Source organism: Diadema antillarum, unplaced genomic scaffold, assembly GCF_040938485.1.
Source record: "Diadema antillarum isolate AM-2024a unplaced genomic scaffold, OU_Dant_1.0 seq00001239_RagTag, whole genome shotgun sequence".
Taxonomy (NCBI): domain Eukaryota; kingdom Metazoa; phylum Echinodermata; class Echinoidea; order Diadematoida; family Diadematidae; genus Diadema; species Diadema antillarum.
In genome coordinates this window covers 616,722-642,186 of record NW_027272026.1, presented here as the reverse complement: position 1 = coordinate 642,186, position 25,465 = coordinate 616,722, and the positions used below count along the sequence as shown (strand labels likewise).

Sequence of the window (25,465 nt, the reverse complement as noted above, 5' to 3'; positions counted from 1 at the left end):
TTTCAGCAATATTTGAGCAATTTCTATTCGCGCACCCCCTTGCCTTTACCATTGTCTACCACCCATCGTTTGTAAGTAGGGATAGCGAAAAGTAATTACCATCACAAAGACATATCTTCCTTGGAAAGTGGCTGGTGATTATGCAATGAGACACGAGTCAATTATCTTCGCATCTGAGCGGCAGATCCAGTTTGACACATACTTCAAATATTTTTGAGTGGCGGCTTCGAGCATGGGATCAAAGCGAATAAGACTGTAGTGACTCCATTTCTCGAACCTCCTTGGTAGTACAGTACTTGATAAATTACTTCTATGCCACACTGTGATGTGATGATATGTGATGTGATCTATTTGAGGAGGCCACTACTGTATACTCGTCTGTGGACTAGACTAGACAGTAGACTGTGATACGTGGCTGAAGCGCTAGTGCAAACCAGGGTATGGTTGACCGTTGCACTACAACAGCCAGGACACTACACATTACAAGCACAGGCAAGAATTTTCAAGACTAGTTTATTAGGGGTTCTATTTAGGTTATAAGGCAGGTCGATATTTCGGCTTTCCGAAGAGAAACTAACCAGACAACATGTTCCTATATAGTGCCTTCCCCTGCAGCTAGTCCACTTCTTTTACCAGCTGTGTCACAAATAGGCCTACAAATAGTAGAAATACAATGTGCTGGACTAGATAGATACTCCTAGTCCTAGACTAAGTAAAACCTACTCTACACGACGCAGAGCTCATGCAGTCTCCACGCCACGGCGCCACGAGACGGCATCTCCCTTGAGCGAGCGGCAAACCACTCTGACTGTGCTGTGAGCACTGCACCGAATATCGCGACAGCGTTCCTGATTGTTATATAAGTGTTCTATTTAGATCTAACGTTAGATCAGTATAATTAATGGCATAATTAATATCAACGAATGTGGCAATCGACTAGCGACTGAGCTCACCCACCTTGTATGCATACGGTATACGGTACGTACGGTATCAACACAACAGTTTATATGTACGTTACCTTCGTGTCTACCTTTTCTCCGATTACTTCTCCTCCATGACAATAAACACGCCTCCTTGTCAAGCCTGTTCTTCCTCCACTGCATGTTCGTGCATCTTTTTGTTGATAGAGACATGATTCAACTAAACTGTAGTGTAGAGAATCGAGGCCTGAATCCCCGTGGAAATCAAAATGTAAACAAAAGCACACTTCACACGTGTCACATAGCGGCCCATGAAAAGATAATGGCGCGTGCGTGTACTCAAGCGTGAAATAGAATATACCAATTTGTGTGAGGGGAGTCATGTATTTTTATAACAAAATTGTTTGAATAATTACCGTGAAAGAAATACTGAATAAACGCCTTGCACTGGAGTTATGGAGTTTTGTAGTTATTAGTATATTGCACTGTCATTCTAAATGAGACGTCATATCAGGGAAATGATAAAAGCCAATCTTTTACAGAATGGTTTGACCCGTGTTGACATCGTGAACCACGGTAGAAGCCATAGTCTATGCCACCAGGCCCAATTGTGATGTCACAATGGAGCATGACTTAGGGGCTTTCCCGGATGCGTTTTTTTTTTAAGACGGCACAGATTGCGCTTCCCGGATAGATTTCCGCTAGGAAAAAAAAAAATGAATGATGCTCATGTCATTTTTTTTTAAATGATAACATTAATAGAAAATTATGCTACTTTTACGTTTTACATTAGACGAATTAGTGTTGTTATCAACCGTTAAAAAAAAATAATAATAAAGGAACCTAGGCCCCTTGGCTTTATGGTCTATGAGACATGCAGGGAGGTATTCTTTCCACCCCCTGAATCATGTCTCACGCACAAAATGACGGCATACTCTAGGTAGTTTCTTTTTTCCCCCATCAGTTTATATTTTGATTAGAATATATGCAGGTTAAGAATGGAAAATTGAATGAAAGTGACACTGAAAAAAAAATCATGTGCAATATGAATTAGAAGTAGAATCTAGGAAATATACCCAATCGAGATCGACACTGACAGAAGAATAGCAGGAGAATGAGTGCTGAAATAAGGATGTAATATCGGATAAGAGTATAGTAGAGGGACAAAAAATATTTGTAATCGCTCTTGTTATTATAATTCACCCTATATCGCGTGTTTGTGATTCCTAAACCTAAAACCTGTACTGAACGAAAACATTCCCTTGTGGAGGACTTTACTGCTAAGCTAGGCCTTAGGGATGAAGATAAGCGCATTATTGATGGATAATTGATGTGATACAGGTCTACATTTTCACGTTTTCCAGAATTTGGTTCGTGTAGAGCATTGATGACATACAGACCAACACACTACACATAAACACTGTTACGTCAGTGGTCGGAGACACATTACGTGGTACACTGGGTATGTGTAAAGGCGACCTCTGACTAACCGCAAAGCGATGCGACGAAATCGCGCTGTGTGTATGTATGTGTGGGATGGGAGGGAGGCTCCGATTCGTTGTGTGGATGGACCACGGCCGCTAGATAACGGTAGCAGCGCCTTGCTCTACTGCTTGCCAAATAGCATCGCCATACGTGATTCGCATCACGTCACTGCGATAGTCGTACTAGGCCCATTATGTGTACAGTTGACGTGTGCGATTTAGTGAACATCTGAATGGGTGTGGAACAACGTCGGACGTCGCGTTTTGTTCCCTTGAAATCCATTGTTATCGAAGCGTGAACCGTACAAGGAAGAGAACAAAGACCGGCTTGTACTTTTGCTGGATACTCCGGGCTATTTAAACACTGTGTTTGATGGTAAGTTGTGGAGAAACGATCTGTGATTGCAATACGAGTCGAATAAATTTATATGTTCCATGTCCATATTGAACATGTTGAATGCTCACCGTACGGTGTACGAGCTCCCCCTCAAACGCCTCGGATCGCAGAGAGCTGGGTGAGTTGGGTTGAAGTGGTACAGTAGCCGGCAGACTGCCGATCGAGATCGTCCAACAACAAACCAATGCCTCTGATTCACTGATTATGCCTGTTTTACACTATATACAAGAAGAGCCAGTGACTGATGATATTGGCCTTGACTTTATTTCCAAATTTAGTTTAGTAATGTTATATGGTAATTTACTGCCTGATCTTTCACACTGTTCACTGTGATTTTATACACGTTGTAACGTTTAATTCAAAATCTCAAGACTCAGATATGTGCGGACCTATTATTAATTTACAGTATAAATTAATAATATAAACTGATGATTGGATTGAATAGTGGAATGGCTTATTTAGCTATGGCAATTTTTAGCATATTCAGAGAGTAGGGACATCAACTAGGGCCTACTTGAAAGTTTTTTTTTTTTTTTTAAATCTATATACTGAATCTGAGAGGCTCCCTAACAGTTAACTTTATGGATTGCAAAGTGGCAGAAATAGTATTTTATTTTATTTTATTTTATTTCATTTTATTTTATTTATTTTTTATATAACTAGGGGAGCTGTCCCAAAGAAAATACCGTAATTTCTGCCAATGAGGAATCAGTAATTTCACTAATGGCTTGAAGCAGTGTGTGATATATTTGTTGTACATCCCTCCATTGAATCATTCAAAAATGAATGATATTGTTCAAATGAAATTGCTTTTACCATTGAATTTTGTGGCACTGCGCTGCGGTGGATGTGATTACAACGTCTACATACAAAGCGTGTAGTGGTCTCTGGAGTCCAATACCGATGGCAAGTTTGCACTAGCTATGCGTATGAAAAATCATTGATCAGTCTCATATTTGTGAAGTAATATTCATGGTAGGAGAGTGTGCACAACTACCATGAGTATATATTTCATCACAGTATAACATTTATTTTACTCCGTAAAAGTATTTTGTCTTCAACACCACAAGCATCGTAGTGACATTATATTTTTGTCACATGATGCTAAAGCTGGCATGTAGACTAATCAGTGAATGATAGTCTGCTTTCATGTGACTAAGGCTGCCTTTACCATCATATACACCGAAGGACAATTGTGGGTAATATCCAGCAATGTGTCATTGTTTTTAGCTTCACTGCTTATGTTTTTAGTGCTATTAAATGTTACAATCTAATTCTGTTACCATAACATAGTGTATTATTCATTCATGATTTGTCCATGGGACTGTGGCTATTATAAACTCATCTGAATGTTAGGCAAAATTGTGACACTGTACAACGTTATAAGTACAATTATCCACCCTTCATCAAAACTGTACTACGCCTGTCTAGGTACAAATGTAGTTGTTTTTTTTTTACATTTTCTATGGAGAAAATGTATTACATACTCAGGAAACATTGAATATAATGACCCTGAAAAATCTAAGCTTTGAAAGAGTCAACTTTGATAAATTTCAAAATTACATTGTATAGTTGATAGAATATTTGATAGAATTCTTGCAAATTACTTCAACCACCAGTGCCACTGCTGCTTATATGCTACTACTACTTCTTTTACTGCTACTTGTACTATATATACAACTACTGCTACTACAACATGTACATGTACCTATACTACTACTTCTATAACTACTTTTACTACCACTACTATTATTATAGACCACCACGGTCTAACATGGGGTGACATCATACTTCAAGAAATGTACTTTATTGAAATATAGAATGTCATGATCTTATCTGATAAGACTAGCAATACAGCCATCAGAACAAAAGAGCCCAAATGTTGTTCATTTATTGTTTATACCCCATTTGTGTATTACATGTATGCAGGTTTAGTGTTTCAGTTTAGATTGGTGGTACACAAAGTAAAATATCACTGTAAGTATAAAACTGTGTCGAGATTGGAGAGAGTCCAGACTTTTTTTTTTTTGAAGTACAACAAGCTGGGCTCTGCATTCATTCCTCCTTTTCTTCAGGACCAAAACTTTGAAGTGCCATTAAACGAAAAACAAAGCCATTTTCTGTGTATAAATCACAAGAATCAGAATCCAATGAAGCTAGAAAAGGAAAGTACTCTCATTGTATGTTGCTCTCAAAATGCTCTTAATTAAAATGCAAACAAAAGGTAAAGCTCATGAGATTTTGCCATCATAGATAATGCTTTAAAGTGTGATAGCTCATTACCTTTTATGGTATTGCTTTTCTGTCACAAACAAAAGGTGAAATACCTTATAGACCGAATTTATATGAAGCTATACATTATTAAAGGTATTATTTACCATTTGGAGATGAAACAAGAATCCAGCTTTAGTGCTTCAAAATAGTTCTAAAATGTGAGTTGATGATAGGGATAGAGACAACCAATGTAAAAATTTTAATTAGGATAATCAATGTTAAGTATTGTTAAATGTACAAAATGTGAACAATAGTTATAGTAAAAGTGTTTCCAGACTAAACCATCTGCAGTTATGGTTTAATGAGAAAAATAGTCCTATCTCCTTATACAGTATTTTAGGTTTTATTGCAAAGTTTGTATACAGTTGTATGGTAGGATGTTTTGTGATACAACTGACCTACACATATGCATCAAATGTAATAACTCAAACATTTTTAAAATCACTGAGCACTCCCAATGGTAAACAACACCCTTAAGATTAAGTATGAATTGAAAGCAATAAATGGGGAAGGGGGATGCAGAAAACCAGCAGTACTTTTATTATAGATAATTTTTTAAGTAAGTTTACATCTACGTGTGAACATATCCATTTATGCTCAAACTACTGTATTAATTGCATGATAGCTACATACAGGTTTACCATAGACAACAAGATTAGACAGTTGTGGTAATGTACAATATTTGTACGTACATGTATGTACAGGTTGTATGTGCTTTATTCACCAAAGTTGCCCTTAATAGCCACAAATTTTGCCAGAGGCTTGCCGTATCTAGCAACAACCAAGTGAATTCTTGCACAAGGAACTTGAGAGATGGTACAGTATTGGTGGAGGCGAGGATTAGGCTTTTGACTTTTTGTGAAATACCAAGAAACCACTTATGAAATAGTACAGAGCATACATGTGTACCATTCTAAAACAAATTCACAGTTTATTTGATGAAAATCGTTTTTGGATTAGCTGAGACATCCAAAAACAAAGTAAAATAAAGCGATCATATGAAAAGGTGGGTTCCACCTTTTATTAGGATTGCTCTATTTTGCGTATCTCGGCCATTTCAAAACCAATTTTCATAAGATAAATGTTAAATTCCTTTTGGAATTACATGCTTTTTCATATTTCATAAGAGGTTTCTCATTATCTCACCCCAAGATCTTAGAAACATCCTTGACTTGTAATACATTTATTACAGGAACAGTCTATTGCCATCCTCACATGGCAGTACTTGATGGCTTCAAGTGCATTTAGAATATCCATCAGTCTGGATCTGCCTCGACCGAACTTGACCCATATTGTACTCTACCAAGTTCAGCACTGAAGGTTATTATGTACTACACTGTACAAGAACAAGGGAAATGACATTGATTGTTTAAACATAGACAGATATGGATGTAACAGATCACTGTTTAGGTGTTTGCTTTGGGGACATTTCCTGTGTCAAGCTGTCCTACAGGTACAAACAGTTTGTGTACAATGTAATTACCGGTATGGTCAGTGTCCTTTATCACATAGTACAATATACTCATGTATGTTCAGGATGAAAGCTCAAATGCTGTTAATTGAAAATGCACACAGGAGGCAGTATTTTTCTTAAGTTGTTAATTTTGTGACTATCAACAAGGCTTGACACTATCAACTATTTCTTTTTGTGGCCCAACAATGAAATTTGATAGCCCTACAATGTGTATTTACAACGCCACCAAAACATACGTTTCCCGAGAAAGTTATGGCCTGACATCTATTTCTGACGGCCTCGGGCCACTGCTAATGTTAAAACCTTGATCAATTGACTAATGACATCGCAAAAGTAAAAACACTGCAAAAATTTGCATTGTACCACATGCTTGTAACAGTAGTGTCTAGTGAGTGTCACAATTTAGATAATTTTTTTTTTTGCAGTATTTTGGGACCAGTTGACAGTTTACACATTGATATTATGGTATTGTGATATTGTGATATTGTGATATTGTGGTATTTTTCAGAATACAGTATATATATGTTTAGAAGGAATGGATATCACCTTTTAAAATATGTGAAGCCTTCGTGTATGAATAAGCTGGCTGCGTGGTCCTCACCGTGTGGGTTGTGGGAAATTAGTCCTTTCCTGGAAGTAATAGTCAGGGCTAATTGAACATTTTCAGCAGAGATCTGTACGTGCAGTAGTGTGTTGGAAGTGCAGACGGCTCAGTAGTCACGCTGGATTTTGTAGCAGACAGACACAATGAATCATACAATTTATAGTACAATGGTTGTATGTAGTCCCGTCACAGAGGGGTTGAAAACACACTTGCTTGTTCATTCAGACATGGTAATGTTTGTTTTAATACATGTAAATCTGTCAAGTGTACTGTCTGTGCTTTAGGCTGTGTCCTATCTGCATGGATGATTATTCACAGGAAATATGACAAAATAGCAGGAGAGAATAATTATACATCATAGATAATACTAGATAATCATTAATTATTATTGTTATTATGATCATTTCTTCTACGTACTGTAGAACCTTAAATTTTAGCGTGCATTTTAATTTCAAAAGCGCAAAAGTTCTTGTCTTCACTCTTTTGTATTGGATGCCAGTGGCAATTTGCAAAAATTTCATTCTGTGAAAAAGGCTGTTTGCTTTAATTCCTAAAAATTTCATGCCACAAATATTTCTTGCTCTACAGAACTACTTCTGCTGCATCTATTACTAAACTACTACTACTACTACCACCACCACCACCACCACCACTACTACTACTACTACTACTACTACTACTACTACTACTACAATTTACTACTACACTTGTACTACTACTACTACTACTACTACTACAACTATTATTACTGCTACAATGTACCATCATAAACATAAAGTGGAAGGGGGAGGGGAGGGCAAGGGGGAGGTGGAGGGTAGGGGGAGGAGGAGGGGGATGTTAGAAGCTGTTGCCCCATGATACATTGTATAGACCTATGGATTTCTAATTCTTCTCAACTGTAGCAAAATATATATATATATATTTTTTAAATGGAAAGAATTAAGAAAGGGATTGGGAGTAACCTGGGGAGAAATAGGAGGGGAGTGGAAGGGGAAGGGAGGGGAGGGGAAGGGGAAGGGAGGGGAGGGGAAGGGGGAGGTAGAGGGGAGGGGAGGGGTAGGAGGAGGGGGATGTTAGAAGCTGTTGCTCCATATGTACATTGTATAGACCTATGGATTTTCTGATGCTTCTCAACTGTAGGAAGATACCTTTTTTTTAATGGAAAGAAATAATAAAGGGATTGGGAGTAACCTGGGGAGAAATAGGAGGGAAGGGGGAGGGGAGCGGAGGGAAGGGGAAAGTGGAGAGGAGGAAGAGAGTTTCAATGTAGGAAAGGAGTGAGGATGAGGATGGTAAAGAAAAGAGGAAGGATACCTTTGAACTCACTAATTTTAGTCTACCTAGTCTGAAATATCACTGAATAGACAGACAAGTGACTAACTTGGGCAGGGCTCTGCTCAACTTCAGTTTTCTGGTCTTGCATTGGATAAGAGACACAGTTTGTATATGATCACTCGGCCCAAGCTTTTCCTCGTCTGAGACTGCAAATGTGTCACTGTCTCAAACTCAGTCAGTCATTGCTTCCACGAGTACTTATAGTTAATTTTCAACCGTGCTGCTTGGTGTGATGTGTAATGGTATAGTAAATGCTTTACTTGGGGTCATAACTATGTGTACTCGTATGTGATGTGCATTTTGCATATAATCATGCAAGCTTTGTGATGATGAAACTACAGGGAAACAAAACTGAGCCTGACATGCAGGTAGCACAACAATGATTGATACGTGCGAACTGGATTCCAAGTACACTGTATTTCAATAGGGGTCAAGTAAAGAGTTCATTGGTAAAGTTGAACACGTGTACAATGTAAAGTGGCTTTTGCTGTACAAAGACCAATCAAATAGTAAAATACAAACCATATGTGAGAACTATCAATGTATCCTTTATTTATAATGTTTTTTCTGTAGGATATCACTTGTATGTCAAATAGAGGAAAGCGTATACGCTGTAGTAATGTGCTACGACTGCAGTTGCTGTTGTACACTACATAATCATAGTGTACAAGTGTACCTAGCAAACATGATTGAAATTCAGTCCTGCCTACTACACTGTAGACTTTCGATGCATAATCTGTAGTGCATGAGACACTTTACAGTACTTGCTGTTAAAGGTCCTGTTTACCTTTGGGAGCAGTGATTTAAAAATTTTTCAAGATACATCACATTTGATGCATACAAGTGTATGTATGTGGAGGTCTGTTGTATCACAAAACATCCTACCATATAAAACTTTCACAAGAAAGCCTAAAATATTATAAGGAGATATCAGTATTTTTCTCATTAAACCATAACTGTAGACAGTTTAGTCTGGCAACATTTTTATCATAACTATTGTTCACAATTTTGTGTATTTAACAATACTTAATATTGATTATATGGATTCCAATTTTTACAGTGGTTGTCTCTATCCCAAACTCACATTTTGGAACTAATGCTGGGTTTTTGTTTCATCTGCAAATGGTAAATTATGCCTTTAACTTGAAATGCACAGTAAAGTACAAGTACACGGGTGCGTGAACATGGCACTGGTAAATTTTGCTCCATCATACCCTCATCAAACAAAGCTATGAATTAATGATTTGAAAGTGCGTGACAACCAAGGTTAACAACATACTATCAATATCTCTACCTTAGTGCTCCCATCTAGATGACTGGTACACTATCTTTTAATAGTTTAATGCACTTTAATACTAAAATGCTCTCAATTTTCTCTGAGCAGATTTTCACCTTGTTTTATTATCACACTCAAAAGTAAGAATAAGTTTTGTTCTCAAGGTGCCAAAGATCTTTATGTAATTCTGTTCTGTCATTTCTGCACCTGTAATGATACATGTAGGCCTATATTTTGTGACTCTAAAAACTTCCCAGATGGTTGGCACTATACAGGGGCTGCAGAATGTTTTTTTTTTCCAGGGTAGAGGGCCTGCAGGGGCCAACCTGTGGGGGGGTTCAAGGACAGTGGTCAACCCAGTAATGTGAAGACTAGTGAATGCAACATATGAAGGCAGGTATGAATGTAAGGAGTATGGGTTTTGAAGAAGAAAATATTTAGAAACTGGCAGCTGTCACAAAGAGCTAGCAAGATCTGATATTTTTTTTTTAGATTGTGATTTACAAATGAATAGTTTGTTCGCAAAAACCGATAAGTCCATATTTGCCAAATGGAGATCATCTCTGACGATAAAGGTACAAAAAAACCTAAAGAGAATAATACAGAATATTTCTGCTTCTTTTGACCATACACGTAACTTTTAAAATGTACCTTTATATGAAGTGACCAATATATCATTTAAAAGGTATTATTTTGTACTTTATGTCAGAGACTGTACTTCAAAATCTTCAAAAATGGACTTATCGGTTTTTGCGAACAAACTCTTCAAATGTACAGTTGCACCTTCTTTCCTTAAAATTTTACAGCTAAATATACATACAGCGCACATAAGAAACTCCACTGTGGTGTCACAATTGCAGTGTGCTTAACCCTATTTTAAAGCCCATGCTAAAATGTATTTTGACCCTTCCCAGGCCCGGGGGCACAGTGTGCCTACCCCCATGTAACTTTTTTATTATTTGATGTATCATTGTCATATGTGGCACATGAGTAGAGCAACTCATACTCTACATGACCGTACATTTGAATTTTCTCAAAGTCACCCATGGAGGGCGCTATTTACCAAAATATAAAGAAATACATAGGAAATATGCTTTAAAAAAAATGATTTTTCTGTTCTTTATCCCCAACATATAGGGACTTATGTCTTATTATAGACCAGTCATTTTCATATTTGTATACTGTTGGAATTTGAGTTTGCAGATTGATAATATGATAAACTATTTACAGGCATAACTTGGGTAAAGGAATCAAAATCAATGTCACAAAATAGAAGGGCAATCTTTGGAAATTGCTGTTGTTTTCAATTATCTCTATTATATCTATATTGTTTTATGCCTTTGTCACATAAAAACAAAGGAGATGATAAGAAAAACATTTCAAGACCATATTTACGTCACAGTTTGTTTCTTTAGCACTATATGCCCCCCTTGGGCTTCATAGGGCTAAAGGGGAAATGCATTTTACTATGATCCATAATTTGTCAAGTTTTCAAAACTGAAAGTGCAGTGTCCAAATTGCTGTAGAACTACTTGTAGCATAATAACGATCGTTTTGACGAAAGTAATATCATCAATGACTGAAAGAACAGGCATGAAAAATGTGTTTTCTGCATGATTATTATGTAATTTTGAGCTTGTTTTGGACAATAAATGTCACCTTCACTTCATGCCACCTCATGTGGGCTGAATGAAATTGACGTCCTCAGTGTATAGAAGTTTGCAAATATGCCAGCGATCTAGAGATGGGGAACAGTGAAATATGAATGGAGAGAGGGAAACACACTGCCGCAGCCACATGCTAATAAGCCTGATGCTGCACAAGGGAGGCAGAGCCGTGTCGTCACTCATTAGGACACGCCATCATGTCGCCGCGTTCCCGTCTCTGGCCTTTTCGCGCAACTCTGCGACCATATAGATGACGCGATAAGGGCGCTTGGAACAGCAAATTGGAGGGTGACATTTTAGGAGATGTTATCCTGTCCTGCACGGGGGAAAAAAAACAGAGAAAGAATGTTACTGTCAAGCTTTCTCACGTAGCATACATCCCATGAATGAGTCTTTAGGCATCTCATTAAGTATCATGTTTTATTGGATACCAAATTATCTGTTTCATGCACTCAAAAAGGCCTTTAATAGAACCAAAACAAGCACTGTTCCGTACCTTGTAAACCTAGAGTATTGTTCACATCACCCTTTTATGCCCCTGTAAAAACCATGCAGAAGAAATATGCCAGAGAAAGAGACATTCAATTCAGACATAGGCCACTTTTCTTTTTCTGCACAGGAAATTTTTGCAGGCTTTTGTGATCTCCTATCATAGCTCTTGTGTGATAAAAGAAGAAAGAATGATCTTTTGTGTTTACAATTTAGAGGGTGCAGTATACGTAGTTTTGAATTCTCTGTTTCTGGAGAAGGAAAAGTGAAAGGGCTCAAATGCTTTTTATAGTTTTATGTCTAGAAAATAATATGAAGAAAGGGAAAAGCAAAGAGAGGCTGAGGGAGAGGGGGGGGCGGGGGAGGGACAGAAAGAAAAAAGTACTTAGTGTTAGAGAGAGAATGTGAGAATCACTAGGATTTGCCAGGAAGGATATGAGCATCTCTTTCGTGTGTACACATACAGTAGTACATCCAGTATACCCGAAGAGGAGACTCTCACAGCCGTTCCAGCGAAAGTGGTTCACGGTGCAAATTAGCATTTCTGGCGGAGGAGGAGGCTCGCAGAACCAATTTCACAATGTACAGCAGGCATATAGCGGCAGCTATTCACCGTGCGCAGTCGGCTGAAAGCCTGGGCAACAATGCCGTCCATGTACACCAAAGAATGTACTACAGGTATACAGCAAGAGCATTTGATCAAAATCATCAGAATTTTTTTTTTTTCTCTCTCCCTCCAAGGCTTGGGGTAAGCAAATAAAAAGGTCCTGCCCATCCAACCTTCATTCTCTCCCCTTCTCTCTCCTGCTTTTCCCTCACTTTCTCTCTCTCTTACTATTTTTTTTTTTTCTGATGCAGTTTGATTTGACGAACTGGGCCAGTTTGCAGTCCTCTCATATTCCTTTTGTCATTCTTCTTTCTCCTTTTTTTTCCTTCCAATTCCATTCCTTCCTCACCCCCCTCCCGCCCACCCTCAGGGCAGAGAGACATGTCATCTGTTGTCATGGTTACCAAGATACCAGGGCGATGGGTGAATGCATTTGTTTCCTAGCAACCAAATTCCTTTCACCTGACTTATTTTTCTCTTGCTCTCCTCCTACCCTTCCCTGCTCCTCTTTTTCCCTCTCCATTTTATCTCTCATCATATGTGATTGGAAGATATGCAAAAAAAAGAAGAATATATCTGGAAGTGATTATTAAAGATAGTGATCCATGCCGGCTCTGCATGTGATCTTGAATGCCGGTAATAGACTGAGCAACCTGACGGTTCTGCTGATTGGGTGCCTTATTAAAGGCCATGAACTCATAGTCCTGCATGTATATCCCTCCCCCCCCCCCCCCCCCCACCCCGAATTCAGATTAACATACAATGTAGAATGTAGAGACCATCTTTAAAAAGTATGACTCCCTAAGATCCCTTGCGAGGAAAGGAATATTGTATGCATGTCACATATTTGTTGCATGCCAAGCAAAAGGGCCCTAGCATGGTAACATTAACATTATGCTATTAAGGCCCTCCTGCCAGGCACACAATGGTATTATATTCATAGCTGATGGAATGGTGGCTGTGCATTCACAACGTATGAGGAGTACTGGCTTATGAGACATCGGATCAAAACCACAAATTATGACCTTGAAAAAATGAATGAAATGGCACTTCCCATTCACATCTTGTCCTAGTTGATCTGTCAAGTCTGTCTATCCACCTTCTCATTCTTCTCTCACCCTCTCTTTTTGATGATCAGACATTCTCTTCCTTTCCTTCACTTCATTATCTTAGTTCGTGAATTCATGTTCTTCGTCATCTGTGTTTTAATTTTGTTTTCCCGTTTATCTATTTCTTCATTTTTACAGCTGAATGGAGTCAGTCCTTTCTATCTTTTACTTTGTCTATCTTTTCTTCCTTTTACTTTGTTACTTTCTGTTTTGCTTGCAATTTCTTTTTTATCGCACTCCTCAAATCCTCCTCCTCCTCCTCCTGAAGAAAACTTACCCTGCCTACATATATCTGCCCACAATTAGGCTTAAAGGCGTTATTTACCTTTTGCAGATGAAACAAAAAACCCAGCTGTAGTGCTTCAAAATAGTTCTAAAATGTGAGTTAGGGATAGAAACAACCTATGTAAACCTTTGAATCAGTATAATCAGTGTTGAGTGTTGTTAAATATACACAATGTGAACAAGTAGTTATAATAAAAATGTTTTCAGACTAAACTGTCTATACGGTTATGGTTTAGTGAGGAAAATAGTGATATCTCCTTATATTTTAGTCTTACCAAATTTTGATATGGTAGGATGTTTTGTTATACAACTGACCTATACATATGCATCAAATGTGATATCTCAAATATTTTTCAAATCACTGCTCCCAATGGTAAACAATACCTTTAACCATACATTGTACATTCATTTGAGAGACTGAATGTAATTTTATAAATGGAGCAATGCTCTGTAGAATATGAATTCAATTGGACGGTTTACAGTTGTGTGTAGGTCAGTGGTGGAAATGCATGCGATGTAGAAAAGCCCTTTGTGATGTTTTGTATTCCTGCGAGACAAGAAAAGCGAAGAATCGATCTTATCTCACCTATGTACACTGTGTTTGTGTACCTCAATGGCTTATTGTGAATGCTCTATCCTTCAACTTGGAACCCCATTGTATTCGCCGTCTTTTTGTTATGACTTGCAGATAGTCATTCCTTTCATTTGGAGCTGTGATTTGTGCGTGCTGTACTCACATTTGACGTGCCCTGTGTACACCTGGTGGAAGCGAACACTGCACTGTTGTACAATCTTCACAGATGCAGTTGATTTTTTATTTTGGCCAGTTGTCGTAATGTCGTGCTCCTTTTGGCAAACAGGTTCATCGATTTCTGCTGCATGTGGTGGTGAGCATTGTGGAAAGAGGAAATACAAATACAATCCCAAGAAATTTATACCATTGGGCATTGCGGAAGAAGGATATGTCATAGACACATGTGGTGCATTAGGTAAGGGAGAGTGTCTTAATAGGCAATAAACAAAAAGATGACTAGCTGAATTTTGCATGGCTGTACAATCTTTAATTCTTGGAGCCTGTGTCAAGTTTTGCTTTCAAAGAATTTACAGCTGCCGCAATGTAATTTTTCCTGAAATCAATTCTGCTGTCATTGGTGAAGAGAAAGGTCAGGATAACTAGCATCGTAGAGTACAATGTACTTCCACTGATATGACCAGGAGATTTTTTTTTTATATAATTTATGTAGTGCTAGAAAATGTTCATGGCCATAGTGCTTTTGCCAATTTTTGCCAATGAACAAATGTGTATACACTGTTGAGTCAAATAGGATTTGCTGCAGTGTGTGTGCAGACTATTGAGAGTTCATTTTTCTTTGTTTGAAGATGAATGTACGAACTCTCACAGTGGTTTTGTTTTGATGTTGTGAATGTAGTGCATACTAACAAACTGTTGAGATGACTATTTTCAGTATCTACGTACAATGTATCTGCACCATGACGCCTTCCTGATCTGCAGTGATTAACATGTCAAGAGCTAAGAGGCACGTTTTGTTTGCCACTTGGCACAGGTTTCCTAAACGGAACATTTTATAGAAACTCAGCTCTGTATACACTGGACATTGTATAGCCTTCTGAAACCATATTGTACTATGTAGCACTGCAATGGGAATTTCCAGTGTCTGTGTAGGACTGGGAGGGTGTTGCTTAATCATCTCAGTAGCATGGATTTACCTATAATAATAATGATAATAATAATAATGATGATAATAATAATAATAATAATAATAACAATGATAATGATAATAATGATAATAATGATAATAATAATAGTAATAATAGTAATAATAACAATAATAGTAATAATAATGATAATGATAATGATGATGATGATAATAATAATAATAATAATAATGATAATAATAATAATAATGATGATGATGATAATAATAATAATAATAATGATAATAATAATAATAATGATAATAATAACTAGAAAAGCACTCTGAGAGCGCAGACCTCTGCCAAGTAAAGTTGAAGCAGCTACTTTCCACCGGTGATCTTGTGTATAATGCATTTCACAGTACATGTGCTGAACCTCAATAGAATTGGTAAAAGCTACCACCAAGGGCTATTAGACATAAAAAGCATTCAACAGTGACCCAGAAACACAGTGGTATCATAATTGGGTTTGGGGGGGGGGGGGGGGGGGGGTAGATACATGTACTATAAAGCAGGTTTTCCTATTCTAAACATATATTATGCATGGGTAGTAATGGATAGTGACCTAACAAGTTTTACTACTCATACTATAGTTACAGCTAATGGCACATGCATTCAATGTACAGACTGTACTTGTACAAGGGGGTCATGCTGCACTTTTAGGGTTGCTGGAAAAATGTTGAAATCATTCCCTTTGAGTCAGATCAACAGTGATTTAAACAGTAAGATCAATTTTATGCCAAATCTCTGTTTTGTATGCATTTGTTTGGCCCATTACAGCAGTAATTGGAAATATTAAAGGGTGTGTACAGTTCTGGTTGAGGTGGGGATTTAGCTTTTAATGTTTCGCGAGATATTCAGAAACCACTCTATGAGATGTCAAAGAGCATGCAATTCTAAGGGGTACGGTATCAAAAGTTTATTTGATGAAAATCGGTTTTGAAATGGCTGAGATATCCAAAAACAAGGTGAAACAAAGAGATCCTAATAAAAGGTGTGGCCTGTCGCCTGTTATTATTATCACTTTTTTGGATATCTCAGCCATTTGAAAACCAATTTTCATCAAATAAACATTGAATCCTTCTTAAAATTACATGCTCTTTCATATTTCATACGAGGTTTCTCATTATCTCACTAAGGAATGTTATAAACCTGAATCCCCACCTCAACCAGTACTGTACAGTCCCTTTAACCATAATATTGTCCCCATAAAGTGGTGGTCCCATCCATCTGCATCCTTATCAAATGATGGCGACTGTATGTACAATAACTACCTAATTTACCTTTTGTATTTGAGGAATGAATGGCGTGAATGGAAGGAATGTGATGAGATGAGGACACACGCATTGCATGCATTCACTGGATGGGGGGGGGGGGGGGGGGGGGCTAGTGGAGGGAGGGAGAAAGCACACAGAGAGAGTAGGGCCTATATGTGTCTGTGAGAGTGTTTGTGTTGGTGTGTATGTCTGTATTTTTGTGATGGCAAGAGAAGGAGAGACAGAGTACTGTATGAGAGGGAGAGAGAGAAACCCCCTGTTCAGACGCAAGCCAGTTTATACCAAAACTCGATAAAGAAACGACGTATAAAGAATCATCGCACAGCCGACAGACTGTTCAGACGCTAATCTCGACCGTTCTGGAAAACGTCGTATACACGAGTAGATGTGCAGTTTCTCACTGCGCATGTTGTTATGGCCATGAGTGACGGGTACAAGGTCACCTTTCATGCTCGCTCCCATTAAGCCCCACCCAGTTATAACGTTCTGTGGTCGCCATATGTTCAGACGCACAATGGACACGATGGAATGCTGATTCATTATCCAGTTCTAGTTCGAAACGATGCTCTGACTGTCGTTTCGCTATACGTCGTTTCGTTAGTCAGCGTTCAGACGTACAAATCCATTGCATAGCTATACCGTTTTGGTATAGCTATACCGTTTATAATTTTTTTGCGTCTGAACACCCTAAAAGACAGAAGACTTCCATTTGACAAACTGCCACATTCCCATCTCTCAATGCCTACCACAGGGCTAAACATACCACGCATTCCTCTAACGAGAGATGGGGGAGTGCCGTGACAGAATATCAACCCCTGCATCCCTCACCCCCACGCAGATCTGTTGTACATTTATTTAAAAAAAAAGGGGGGGGGGGAGGGAGCTCCGCTGCTGCATTTAAAGCCTTTGTGGGCACGCTACACAAAATCTGTGGTCCATACCTACTACAACTACTTTCATCACTTTCCTAGTTTCTTTTCCTTGGAGGATGTGATACATCATAATACATTTGCTGCTGGGTAGAATGTGTGCCAAAGGTCATGAAAATGATGTAGTACCTATCCTCTTCTTTAAAATCAAATGTAGCTACAAGGTATTGGCAGCATTTGCTAGCATCCATCTAAAAAAGAAAAAATGGTGGTGGTTGGGTTGGGTGGGATACAGATCCCAAAGGAAGTTTCCCTCATCTTGGCTGAAGATGACAACACATTTGCTAACTCTAGCTTTTAGTTTTATCATTATTTTGTACATTGTAGGTCCATGGTTTTTTTATGTGCTGAATGTGATGAATTGTATAATGCTTCCCTTTAAGCTCCTGGGAAATGCATGTTTGGCATTACAGACAAACATTCATATTCACTGAAAGTTTAGACATCTGCCAGCAGAATCTGCAGGTAGTTGAAGCTAAATTTGTTTGCCAACCATGGGATTGCTACTACATAATGCAAGCAGCAGCATAAAATGCTATGACTTTGAGACCAAATTTCAGGAAATGCTGAAGGCCACTAATGGGTGGAGACAGTAAATCTGTAGATAAATGTCTTTGTGTGGTACGTTGACAAAATCGCAGTGTACATTATGTATAAGGGGTCTGTTTTTAACGAGATACTTCAAATGAATTTTGTGCAAAGGGCCTACTGCATTCATTGTCTATCACAGTATTGAGAATTAAAGTCAAAATGAAGTGTTAAACCTATAAATCTGTTGGCATGATTCACATTATTCTCTATGGTACATGTATGCAGTGCACTCCCATTATATTGAACACGGTTAAAAAAATAACAAAATTCCGGTTATAATGAATTAATGATTCGGGCTGGAACATTATCCAGTCTATGTATTTGTATTGTTTATTTGTTCGGTTATAACGAAATTTAGATATACAGTATATAACGAAAGAAAACTGCAGGTCTCAAGGACTTCGTGATAATGGGAGTCTACTGTACATGAACTATTGAAAAGTTGATTGTAATATCGGCTACACCTGTGCATGTCTGTCAATATTGTAGATTCTTTTTTTATGCGATGAGAATCTGAAGAGAAGGCACAAACTCATGCAACAGAATCTAAGAAAGCAGAAAACAAAAATGTGCAATGTAGAGCTTTCTTTACATTCACATTGTGTCAACCAACTACAAATACTTTTGTAGATACCCTGTGTAGGGGGATACAGTGTCACTGTATCAAGTCTGTCTGGAATGGAGATTGGTTTGAGTTTGACAGGACTTTTTTCCTTCCTGGTGGACCTTGGCCTTAGCCGACCTCTTGGCAGGGCTGAACACAGTTCCAGGTATTTTTAGGAGCCTAGTCTTTGTTTCCAGACCTTTGTATGACATCACCCCACAACACTCTTCAGTGTGGAGAGAATACATTGTACCAATAGGAGACAGTGCAATGTTTGTGTTAAATGGATCTTTGTTTGGTCTGGAAAGTGCTCATGTGTGTGTGTTTGCGCTTTTTTTTTTTTCTTTTAAAGGTGAACAGACACCCAAAAAAAGACCTGACTAAAGTACAACATTTCCTCTCTTCACTTATTACTGGTGCCTCCATGGACCGTGTTTGATGGTGTGAATAATGGAATGCGTGAATTCATCAATGGCAAAGAGATGTCCTTGTAATATATGACACTGAATATGACACACAACAATGGCTTGCGCATGGAATGACGTAGAATACATTTTTAGAAAGTCGTTCAAATGCACTAAAGTGCAAATTTATCCATACTTCATGGTTTGGAATGGATGGGAGATGGGAGGAGAAGGGGATAGTGAATCAATGTGTCAATAATACAGAGTTGTTTTCAGTGGGCATCTACACAACATTTTGTTAATAACACTTTACAGGTTTCTTGCGACATCATTTTTTAAAATGATATTACATTATGCAATAGCTTTTAAAGCACTATACCAATGACAAATACATAGTGCAAACTGCACATGCACACAATGGCAGCTCCAAGTACATGTATTTTGTTTGTTTGTTTGTTTGTTTTGGTTGGTTGGTTGGTTGGTTGGTTGGTTGGTTTTATATTTAGGAGGAGGGCCCAAGCTAGTTCAGGTTTTTAAAAGGTTTAAGAACTGCAGCATTGTTGTTATTTTGCAGATTAGTATAGTAACATCCCTGGAAACAATATTCGATTCACAACTTTACAGTAAACCACATATCATTATTTAAAAACATATGCACTTTATTTACAGGATCCATTTCAGTGATATGGGAAAGGATTTTATTGACATTTCTGCCAAATGAGATTGCCTAATTTTGCATGCTGATATGCAAAAAATGTCCTTGGTTATTATACACATTGACTGCATGAAAGGGAACAAAAAATAACTCTCTACAATTATGTGATTTTGCAATTTGTCGAGAGAGACCATCTTTTGTTACTGAAACAGTATCATTGTTTCTACATGTATGGCAGGACTTGAAACATTGAGGTGAAAATTTTAAACATGAAGCTCACACCCATGCAAAAAAAAAGAAAAGAAAGAAGATATTCCAGGAATTGCAACAATTTCTCAGTATCCCAAAAAAAAAAATTGTCAATTACTGTTTAAAACTCTGAAATCACCAACCATAGTAATTTAAATTCACTTCAATTTTTTGTCTGTGATTTTTATCTTAAAAACCCAAACTGGCTCTATCGTTTGTGTCTGAAGTAATATTACTGTATAAAGAGCTGTTCAAGTTTACTTTATAGACTATAACATTCAAGCAGTGATTTGTAAACTCAAATAAGATCTTTAGTAATACAACTGTAGATAGAATCAAGTCGCAGTTGTACTTATAAAATACAATCAGCTTCAAGTTGAATTCACAAGTAGAATGCTAAATATTGCTCACACACTCGGGGAGTGTAATATCAGCTTGATATTTAAATTGACAAAATGGCTCAATACATTGTAGTCAAATCATGCAGTTGAATGCACAACATGTATGAAATGGTTCTTTAAAGATAAGTGTTTTCAACAACCCGACACTCTAATGTGCAATTGAATATCAACACGTAGAGATATCGTGCCTTTATATATAAATCATAAAGTTGTTTGATGAGTAAATACTTGACTTCCCCAATTGACAGGCTATTAAGTGCAATACTTTTTTAGCAATGAATAGATGTGACTGAAAACATCCTTGTTGATACTGAAACAATGTTTTGCTTCATTCAGTGACATAGTGGGATAGAAGAAACTTGAGAATTTTCCAAACAGGGCAGGAAAGAGGTGATATGAAGAAAGTGATGAGCAATAAGCACAAATACACCATGTGATCTTTGTCAGTCATTTGAGTACTGTATACGCCATATATTTCGCAAGTCTAAATTTTCGCAAATCGGGAATTCCCGATGATTTCGCGAGTGGTTAAATTCGCCATTGTGGAGTCTTAATACGGAACGGAGAAATGTACACGTGTATGTCACATCCACATCGGGATCAGAGTCAATATTTTTGCATGTCTTTAATTTCACGAATAGCACCGGACTCGCGAAATTTGCGAAAAATAAAAGCCTCACGAAATATTCAGCGTATATACAGGGTAGAGAGTGTAGAGCCTTTTAGTCAATATTCAAAATGTTGCTCACACATGCAATTGTAGCCCAAGCTACAAATATTCCTTGTATGCAACTGGTAGATTTTATTCTTCAGTATTTCCAGCTTCACCAAGATGGTAGGGAAGTTACCTTTGGGCTGTATAATCCAATATATTTACACGTAGGCATGATTTCATAATATTGTATACGCTATATATTTCGCGAGTCTAAATTTTTGCGAATCGTGAATTCCCGACAATTTCATAAGTGGTTAAATTCACAATTGTGGAGTCCTGTACTGAACGGAGAAATGTACACGCGTACGTCACACCACATCGGGATCAGAGTCAATATTTCCGCGTGTCTTTAATTTCGTGAATAACACCTGACTTGCGAAATTCACACAAATAAAAACCTTGCAAAATATTCAGCGTATACAGTAAGTTTAACAACACATAGAGTGCTTATTAGAAACAATATCTTTTGTGAAAGCGAGGCCAACAAAATGAAGGCCATAGTATTGTCTAGTAGTAGTTACAGTATGTGTATTACAAGTTGTGTCCTGCTTCTATGGCAAGCTATCTGCAGCATCATCCTGTCAGATCTTGTCAGAAGTACATATTCTTGGTGTTAAAGCAAACAGGATAAAGATTACAATTCAACCCACCCCTGACACAGTTGTTTGAATATGTGTGTGTACTATCCATTGAAATCACAGCTTAAAGGGTGTGTACAGTTCTGGTTGAGGTGAGGATTTAGCTTTTAACATTTTGTGAGATATATTCAGAAACCACTCTATGACATGTCAAAGAGCATGCGATTCTAAGGGGTATCAAAAGTTTATTTGATGAAAATCGTTTTGAAATGGCTGAGATATCCAAAAGCAAGGCGAAACAAAGATACTCTAATAAAAGGCGTGGCCTGTCGCCTTTTATTATTATTACTTTTTTGGATATATCTCAGCCATTTGAAAACCAATTTTCATCAAATAAACATTGAATCCTTCTTAAAATTACATGCTCTTTCATATTTCATGAGAGGTTTCTCATTATCTCACTTAGGAATGTTCAAAACATGAATCCCCACCTCAACCAGTACTGTACAGTCCCTTTAAGAGACTTTAAACTTATAGGGATGGTATACAGTGTAGTTTTGGTTGAGGTTGGAGTTCAGCTTTTAACTTTGTGCAATATACTATACCTTAGAAACCACTTTAGAAACCACTTTAAGAAATGCTAAAAAGCATACAATTCAAATGAAATTCAATGTTCATTTGACGAAGATCGGTTTTGAAATGGCTGAGATTATATCCAAAAACAAAGTAAAAGAAAGTGATCGCTTTGTTTTGGATATCTCAGTCATTTCAAAACCGATTTTCATCAAATATACTTTGAATTCCTTGTAGAATTGTATGCTTTTTAACCTTTCATAAAGTGGTTTGTAAGTATCTCACACAAAGTTAAAAGTTGAATTCTCACCTCAACCAATACTATCATCCCTTTTAGGATGATAGCCTAACCTGCATTTACTGCCATTGCAAAATTTACCTTTGATATTAAAGAGCTAACTCCCGCGTTTCTTGTTGGTGAATGTAGTGCATCAATTTTTCTCTCCTCCTCTGCCATCCTTCCTTGGCATCATTGATGAATTCAGGAAAAAAAGAGAAGGAGCTCCTTTAATTTCAGGAATTCTGCAGAGAAGTCCAGCTGAATTGTTCACTGTGGCCGGCATGTTACCTGCCACAGTGTAGATTACACGCAGCCCCTCGCTGAAATCGGAAGACAAAATTATTCGCTGACCTTTTGTGGAGGAGCGCGCGGCATCGCGGAGAAACCGAGAAATAATCACTTTCCGCCCCAAAGTCTGAAGTTCAAATTTCAACGTCTTCGTCAAGCATTGCATGGTTTAGTGATGCGCCATTTTTTACTCTAGTACCTTTCACTGTGGATGTATGATTAACATTTTTCTTATTTTTCCTCCAGCATTTTCAATATTTCAAACAATTGTGTTAATGTGTTAATCACAGTTTAATAATGTTTGCTGTTTTTATACTTGTCATATCTTGAGTATAAACAAAAAGCTCCACATGATAGGGTAGTGTTTGACAGAACAATTTTCACCTGTTTGAAACTCTTGTTCATGAAATCCATGCACATCTGTGCTGCTAATATACAGATTGTAAGCAGCACTTACAGTCTGAAATTGTATGGATAACCTATAAATATTTTGCTAGTACAGGTGTATTGTCCATTTCTTTCAAAGTTTTCATCTTCCTCTTTCTTTTTATTTGCTTGTGTGTATTCCAGAAAGGAGTACCAACAAGATATGATACCATTAATTTCAGAAGAAATATAAAGTTACAAGAAATATTTGTAGGATGTTCTGTGTGTATATATTTGTACACAAATATAAATCATTTTATTTTGTTTCTTCATTTCTTTCATTTCCAACAATAAAAAAAAGATTGTATACAATCATAAACACAGTGTGATTGTCTGAATACTACAGTGTACAAACTGTAGGTATCTAAATATTTGCATACTGCATGTGAATTGTTACAATATGTGATGAGATAGCAGCTTAGAATTCATCAACATTATACGAGCAATGAGTAATTAGATAGGCTTACTTGCAAGCTCTGCAGTTGGCTACTACAGAGGTTGCATTTTTTATATAAATTTTTCTTCAGGGAAAATTACATTAAAGGATTAAGAAAATTACGATCTCTTTTTAGTACCCGATTGAATGACCAAAGATATCGTGCCACAAAATAAATGATGAATTTCAGTGGACGCGACATGTTTACATGCAAAAAGATGAACAGAGTACTTCATAGTTTTTATTACCGGATTCACTCTGGTTTGTTTCCTGATTTTTTTAATTTATTTTTTTATTTTTTTGCCATGTGAATACAAGTCATGTACATTGAACTTACGGTGTAACAAAATACAGGGTACATTTTATGTACAGTGCTGATACTGTTTTACAGATATTGATGGTTAAATGAAGAGCTTACAATGTGGTAATGTGCTGTAGTGTAAAGTGCATTAGTGTGGGGATGAAATGTGGATGAGAAAATGAGTCTAGAATCAGAGACTACTTTATTTATATCAGTCAGAGGGAAGAGAGAGGCGCATCCTCTTAGCTGTCATTCATTCATGCTTGGCCTAGTTGTTTCATTGGCTGCAGATTATGAATTCAGCAGGAGAGTGTTTCTCCCTTCTCTTCACCCTGTGCTTTTCGTGGGTAATCCTGTTAAACTGATGGCCTACATACTGTCTTCAAGACCGCGACTCGAGTGCGAGGGTGCTGTGGAAAGTATTCTGCTCTATGATTTGTATTTCTACTGCCTAGCTGGGTTAATGATCTAACAACTTTAAAGTCATTAATTGCTTGTTTTGTTTTGTTTTGTTCAGTAAATATTGTTGATTTTGTGTTGTTGAAAAGGCATTCTATATTGGTTGTTATTATTAGTAGTAATAATAATATTAGTAATGATAATAATAATAATAATAATGTTGTTGTTATTATTATTATTATTATTATTATTATTATTATTATTATTATTATTATTATGCAGTCCTTTCAATGATAAAAGTGTTACCCCATCCCATTCACTGCTGCATACATTTATATCGTTCTTCAACACATAATTTCTTCATAGAAGTCTGAGCTAACAGACTAAAGGGATAGGAAGAGATGGAACGTGATGTGGGGGGGTTGAAGGAAAATTGGGCAGCATTTCTCACTCTTGCTGATGGAATTTACAATGTAGGTCAGTGCTAATTGATTGTGCCACTAGCAAAGTTGCATAAAATGTCTGACAGGTATCTTGTTTTTGTTTTTGTTTTATTTTGTTCTTTGCTCATGGTGTCTGCCTCTGACACACTTATCCATGCACACACACACACACACACACAAAGATACACACATATCAAGTGCTGAAATGATTTTCTTCTTTCTTTGAGAAGATTGTAAATCATAACAATGCTTCTCTCCCAGCAGCTTTGCTTTTAAAGC

At 37.4% G+C, this 25,465-nt stretch overlaps 1 pseudogene; it reads left to right on the top strand.

Annotated features, from left to right (window-relative positions):
* The first annotated feature begins 2,594 nt into the window (after positions 1-2,594).
* Positions 2,595-25,465, top strand: part of LOC139745187 (uncharacterized) — a 43,861-nt pseudogene continuing 20,990 nt past the window's right edge.